The sequence below is a fragment of the Protopterus annectens genome, chromosome 2.part1, assembly GCF_019279795.1.
Source record: "Protopterus annectens isolate FY-2018-M chromosome 2.part1, PAN1.0, whole genome shotgun sequence".
Lineage (NCBI taxonomy): Eukaryota > Metazoa > Chordata > Ceratodontiformes > Protopteridae > Protopterus > Protopterus annectens.
In genome coordinates this window covers 900,968,271-900,975,904 of record NC_056729.1, presented here as the reverse complement: position 1 = coordinate 900,975,904, position 7,634 = coordinate 900,968,271, and positions in this window count along the sequence as shown.

The following is a 7,634-nucleotide window of genomic DNA, read 5'->3' as shown; positions in this document are numbered from 1 at the left end:
TGATAAACAGTAAAGCAGACTCTAAGTCATCGAAAATTTTAGGACCATCAGGAAGGAAGATTTTAAGCTTGGCAGGAAACAGAAGGTATGTTTTAAACTGTGCTTTTTTAAGCTCCCTTATTAGTGGCAGAAAAACTTTTCTTTTAGCTAATACCATGGAAGAATAGTCATTGTCAAAACACACAGTTGTTTCATTAATCTTAACAGGAGCTTTAGCCCAAGCAGATTTAAGAACCATCTCTTTATCAAAAGATGATAGAAATCTAACTATAACTGATCTAGGATAGTTTTTGTTAGAGTTAGTATTAGCTATAGATCTATGTGCTCTTCGATACCAAAAGAGAATGCTTCTGGTAAATCTAAAGTTTTAGGGAGCCATGTTGTTAAAAAGAAGTAATATTGTTACCTTCAATATTTTCTGGCAGTCCAAAATCCTAATGTTATTGCGCCTAGATCTATTTTCCAGGTCATCCAGCTTTGTTTGTAAATGTGTATTTTGTTTCAGCAGAAACTCAATGTTGATTTCCTCTTCTTGTATTCTATTTTCCATGTCATTCACAGCTTCTTCTATGCCTGTCATCTGGATCTTCTGTTGTTGCAGGTCCATATGTAACAAGTCTATTTGTTTTGTAGTTTTTCTATGAAAGTGTCTATTTTAGTATCCATTTTATCCATCTTAGCAGTAAGTTGCTGGACTATAATTATCAGAGACTGAAGTTCTTTCTTGATGCTGGAGTCTTGAGAATTTGTCTTACTGGAACTCATTTCAGACTGATAAACTGACAGGAAAATTTCCAAAGTAATTTCTGACAGGAATATTATTAAGATTTCCTTTCCTTTTTAGATATAGTTCAAGAACTATATAAAACAAACATATTTAGAAAGAAAATTACTTCAAAAATTAATTTTTTAAGTAATTAATTCCTGTCAATGTAATGAAATTGGTAGAGCTGAAGAAATCTGCTGCTATCCTGTGTTCATCCTTGGCCACGCCCCTCAATCTCTTAAGAATTTCTGAGAACTCTGAATACTTCAAAACCCAGCTGCATTCTTCTCTTTCCCAAAAATGGAAATGCAGTTGCACTCCACCTACCTAACCTGCTTAATACATAAATACTTTATAACACACAAAGTTTGTTCTTCCTTACACACTATTGATTAACACTATGTGCTGCCTTCATGCTAATGCTACCTCTATACCACTCTCAGAGGATTTAAACCTCTGTATTAATTTAACTCATGCTAATATTCATGCATAAAGAACTCATCCATGCTAATGTTACTTCTATATCATTCTCAGATGATTTAAACTTTTGTATTAATTTAACCTTGTACTCCTGTTCTCAACTACTAAATATGTAAGTATGCTTTACATCCTTCTCCAAGCTGCTGTTTAACTTTTGTTTAGTTTTTGCTATTTTGTATGTAAAACTTGCTTAGTCTGTTTCTGTTTCCACTATGTATTGTACTTCATATTATGAAGCTTGTACTATGTATTGTTGGAGCTTTTCTCGCCAGGCCCCCACTGAAAAAGGGCTCTTTGAAGCCAGTGGACCTCCCCGGTCATCAGACTGGAAATAAATAAATAAATGCAAATAAATAAATGTAGGCCTTCATTTACTATCTATCATAAATTTATTTTATTTATTTTATTTATTTTACATTTGTTAACCGGGATAGTCCGACTGGATATATGTCCATTTTCAGCAGAGGCCCGGGAAGAAAAGCTCCAATAAAAGCAACAAAAACATACAGAAAGACAAAAACAATGTACAAAAGTATTGGGTTGCTTGAGGAAGCGACTAAATACATTTTAGAACATGGAGTCAGAAGTTGACATTAATAATATTGTAATAGGAACCACAAGCTAAAATCGTTAGTAAGTGAGAGTGAAATGTATTAGTTAGAAGGAGGGAATTATGACTAAATACATTGTGTTGAGTGAGGATTAGCCAGACTTGGTACAGTAGCAGGACTTTTTTGACCCCAGGTGTAGTTTGAGCTTGGCTTTGAAGTGATTCAGGGAAGAAATTGAAGTAATCTCAGGGGGTAAAAGGTTCCAGGTTCTACCTAGGGAGTTGGACAGGAGAGAGTCACCGGCTAGGTTATTAGTTTTGTAAGTCTGGATGAGGACTTTGTTGGAAGAATGAAGTGGTCGTGGATTGTTGTGCAGGGTGACTAGGTGTTTGAGTGAAGGGGTGTTTTCAGGGGTGTATATGATTTTGTGGGCTATGATCAGTTGGTTGTATAGCACTAGACTAGGAAGTTCGAGCCAACCAAGCTGAGTTAGATTGATGCAGTGATGTGTTCTAAAAGGGAGCCCAGTGGCGAATCTGGCAATGTGATTGTAACAGGTAGTAAGTTTGTTTAGATTGGACTTATTGTTATTTAGAAGAAGAGGGGATGCGTACAGGAGAGTAGAGAGAAGATGAGAATGGGCAATGGCTACCTTGGCTATGGGAGTTAGAAAGTTCTTTAATCTGTACAGTGGACCTGTTTTTTTATTGATGGTTTTGATCAATTGGTTAACGTGTAGGTCAAACTTTAAGTGGTTATCAATAGTGACACCTAGAAGTTTAGTAGATGGGTCAGCAGAGATAATTGTGCCATCTTTGGATTTGATTGTGAAGTTTATGGGGAGGGACTTTTGTGTTGGTAGGAATATAAGCATTTCAGTCTTTTTGGGGTTTAGAATTAGGCGGTGGTTGGATATCCAGTTTTCTATCGTGTTGAAGGTTGATTGGGTACTTAGCTGTAACTCTGTAGGGGATGTAGCTGAGCAAATCAGTGTTGAGTCGTCTGCGTATTGGATGCAGTTAACTTTAGGAATGGCAGTGTGAAGATCATTGATGAAGATGGAGAATAACAGAGGACCTAGTATGGACCCTTGTGGAACACCCAGGTTGTTTGGTAATAGGGTGGAAAGTATAGAGTGCCAAAGTACGGCTTGTTGTCTATCACTTAGGTAGGACTCAAACCACTGAAGTGATTTTAGATCTAGACAGAGTGATTTTAGGGAGTTGATTAATAGTTGGTGATCCACCATATCAAAAGCTTTGGACAGGTCCAGGAATAGGGCTGAAGAGATATGGTTGTAATTACAATGAAAGTTAATGGTGTTAGAGAAGGTTAATAGGGCTGTAGTGGTGCTGTGGTAAGGTCTGAAGCCATGTTGAGTGTCTGCCAGGAGATGGTTGTTTATTAAGTGGTGCATGAACTGTTTTTGGATACATTTTTCCATTATTTTGGCTAGGGGAGAGAGTATGGCTATTGGCCTATAGTTGGATAGTTCAGTAGAGCCTCCCCCTTTATGGAGAGGGATGACGTAAGATATTTTCCAGACATTAGGAATATTAGCTTCTATTAATGTGCGATTTATAAGTACTGAGATTGGATAGGCAATGGCGTCAGCAGACTTTTGTAGGTATTCAGCTGGAAGTTGGTCAGCTGCGAGTGTGGTAGGTTTTAGTTTTCTGAGTAAGGTATGGATAAATGATGTAGCAATTGGTTGGAAGCTAAATTGTGGAAGATTTTTAGAGGTGGAGCTGTTTGGGCTGTAGGGACTAGGGGGCAAGTTTCTGGCTAGGGTGTGGATAGTCTCGGTGAAGAAGCGATTAAAACTGTCTGCAACTACTTCTAAGGGTTTATCGGTGAGGGCCTCAGGTACAGGGGTAGTCTTTTTGCCAGGGTGTATTAGATTGTTTAGTCCAGCCCAGAACTTTTGAGGATTATTTTGGTTAGAGGATTGTAGATTACTGTAGTATTGTTTTTTGTCAAGTAGTGTAAGTTTTTTAGTTTCATTCCTAAGTTGCCTGTATTCAATTTGATCCTGAGGGAGTTTAGTAGTTCGCCATAAAGCCCAAGCTTTGTCTCTGAGCTTAATTTTAAGCCTGGTCTCTTTTGAGAGCCATGGTGCAGTTTTTGGCTTGGTTTTTTTTAGAGCGGATGGGTGCATGAAAGTCAAGAATCTCAAGGAATTTTTTGTTAAAGTACTGTACTGCTTCTTCTAAGGGGAGGCATAGACCAATTGCAGGATTTTAGTTCAAGTTGGAATTTGGTTAAATCAATTTTTTTTTTATTTCTGACATGTCTTAGTAGAGGTTGGTTGGGGTTGCATACTTTCTGCTTGATTATATATGTGAGATGGTGATCACTTAGACTATCAGAGAGGGTACCATATGTACACAGGTTGGGGCGATTGTTAATGAGTACCCAATCAAGTATACTTTCTTTCTGGTTGGGCTTACCAGTTCTAGTTGGAGTGTTAATAACTTGCTTGAATGAATGCAAGTTAATATGAGTGGTAGGAGATTCAGAGGAACAAGTTCTCCAGTCAATATTAAGGTCACCGAGAAGTATGGTTTCTTGGGGGTAGTGGATGGATGTCCAATGAAGGATGTCTTCTAGTGTGGCTCTATTATTACCTGGGGGAATGTACATGCAGATTATGTAGATATGTTTACTGTTATTAAGTTTCAGTTTGGTAGCTAGGATTTCAGAATTATTGGTCTGAGGCAGTTGAATAACATCTGTAGTTACAATCATATCAGATTTGTATAGTACCGCTACCCCACCCCCTTTTCTGGATGCTCGGTCCAGCCTGTGTATGTTATACCCAGGGGGAAGTATTTCATTATCAGAAGTGGAGGGTTTTAACCAGGTCTCTGAGAGACACAGAATATCAGGGGCTAGATCAGCAAGGAGTGCATGAAGTTCATGCAGTTTCTTATTGATACTTCGGATGTTGAGATGACAGGTTAAGAGAGAGTTGGGTGGATGGGGAATTGTAGGGGTGTAGCTTAAGTTGCTGATAGAGAGAGAGGATTTATTAATGTTGGTAGGGCCAGGGATAGGGTGTATGTCCCAGTCAATTAACAGATTGAGTCTTAACTTAGAGATAAATTTCATAAATGTATCTATTATTTTACAGTATTGTTTGAGTCTAGGGCTGATTTTACTGGTGTGAGTGTGTTGGGAGTAGGAGCATGATATAAGAAGCGGCTTGGTATTACTGATGTGATAAAAGTTGGTATGTTTGGTTTCAGGGTTGTTGGTATGACCATTTGAGGCATGGAGTCCTAGGAGAGGTTGTGTTTCATATAAGGTTAAGAGGTATGGGGCTAGTAGGGTGGGTAGTAGAATGGAGTACCACATGTCTGTAAGGGTAGTGAGTTAGTAGTCCACTATCAGTTGTTGGAGAATAAGGTTTGAGGAAGAGAGGCAGGTAGGATCTAAAGAGTGTAAGTAGCAGAATAAGGAAGAGTGATGTGAACAAAGAGAGATAATTAGTTAAGCAAGAAGGTGATTGGAGCAGAGTGGTGGGGGCGTGGCTATGTGGTTATAAATGTAGATATAGAGGGGGTGGGTGGAAATAGGGGGCAGGAGAGGAGTGGAGGGAGCCTGAGCGGGGCTACACCTATACCATTTCAAACAGCTTAAAGCTCAGCTAGGTATGTATTTAGCTGTAAAAGCAGGTAGTTTAACTTAAGTTTTTTAGCTGGAATGAACATATTCACTAAGGTCGTTATTTGGGAGAAAACCTGGTACATGAGGGAAATTATTTAGTGTACCTTGGACCCACAGACAGCAGTCTCAAACAATAAAGTTTTATATTTGTGATCCACCTTAGCTCTTTGGTAGAAGCTGCCGTGCTGTATTGTCTTACTGCCTTGCTCTTATGTCTTTCCAGTGGGGAATGGTAGTCTTTACTTGCCAGAAGGGAAATTAGGAAAGGAGTGGTTCAAGTCTAGATTGTAGTGCTAGAAAAATGCACTTTACAATTTCCAAGTATGGTTGCGGTCCACTAGAGGTTCCGCAAGCTACAGCTATGGTAAGATTATCCTGGTTCTACAACAATTCTTTAGTTGCTTAAAGAACCCAATCGCAAGGGTCCAACAAGATAGGTAGCAGCAATATTACAAAAGAACATGCATGCACTTTATTTATAATACAACAGTTTGTTTTGGGTTAAAAAGCTGATAGTACATAGTCATAGGCATGCAGCTGATAGTGCTAACAACTGCTACTGTTCATTAACACCGACTTAACCAAACAATACAGCATTTAGAGTTGAGCTATCACATGAAGCGTTAAATCTGAGCAACTGAAATAGATTACTATGCTTTCGGCTTAAAAACAGGCTGTATAATTAGGCTCATCACTTCAATTTAATAACTTTATCTTAGGCAACAATATAGCCAATGTTAGAGGAAACAAAGTGATTTTGGCCGCTCGCTTTATCAGAAAAACTCTCCTGCTGTGTAAAGAGCGTTTTACTAACTTGAATTTGTCTACTGTAACATTAAAAAAGCAACATGGGAGAAAACATTTTATATGGACATACCAGTTAGTTGAGGATGCTGCCGACAGGGTCAAGGTACTCTAGATATTTGAAATTGGCGGGTTTTCAGTAGGTGTATATGAAACCTCGCTTAACTTGTTGGGCGTGGGGGAGCGGGGTTATACCATATCAAACAGCTTAAAGCTCAGCTAGGTATGTATTTAGCTGTAAAAGCTGGTAGTTTAACTTAAGGTTTTTAGCTGCAATGAACGTATTCACTAAGGTCGTTATTTGGGAGAAAACCTGGTACATGAGGGAAATTATTTAGTGTACCTTGGACCCACAGACAGCAGTCTCAAACAATAAAGTTTTATATCTGTGATCCACCTTGGCTCTTCGGTAGAAGCTGCCATACTGTATTGTCTTACTGCCTTGCTCTTATGTCTTTCCAGTGGGGAATGGTAGTCTTTACTTGCTCTGGGCACTTAGAGGGGCTAAGTTGCAAGGGAACTGCCTAAGAGAGATAGAGAAAGACCAGAAGGGAAATTAGGAAAGGAGTGGTTCAAGTCTAGATTGTAGTGCTATAAAAATGCACTTTACAATTTCCAAGTATGGTTGTGGTCCACTAGAGGTTCCGCAAGCTACAGCTATGATAAGATTATCCTGGTTCTACAACAATTCATTAGTTGCTTAAAGAACCCAATCGCAAGGGTCCAACAAGATAGGTAGCAGCAATATTACAAAAGAACATGCATGCACTTTATTTGTAATACAACAGTTTGTTTTGGGTTAAAAAGCTGATCGTACATAGTCATAGGCATGCAGCTGATAGTGCTAACAACTGCTACTGTTCATTAACACCGACTTAACCAAACAATACAGCATTTAGAGTAGAGCTATCACATGAAGCGTTAAACCTGAGCAACTGAAATAGATTACTATGCTTTCGGCTTAAAAACAGGCTGTATAATTAGGCTCATCACTTCAATTTAATAACTTTATCTTAGGCAACAATATAGCCAATGTAAGAGGAAACAAAGTGATTTTGGCTGCTCGCTTTATCAGAAAAACTCTCCTGCTGTGTAAAGAGCGTTTTACTAACTTGAATTTGTCTACTGTAACATTAAAAAAGCAACATGGGAGAAAACATTTTATATAGACATACCAGTTAGTTGAGGATGCTGCCGACAGGGTCAAGGTACTCTAGATATTTGAAATTGGCGGGTTTTCAGTAGGTGTATATGAAACCTCACTTAACTTGTTGGGCGTGGGGGAGCGGGGTTATACCATATCAAACAGCTTAAAGCTCAGCTAGGTATGTATTTAGCTGTAAAAGCAGGTAGTTTAACTTAAG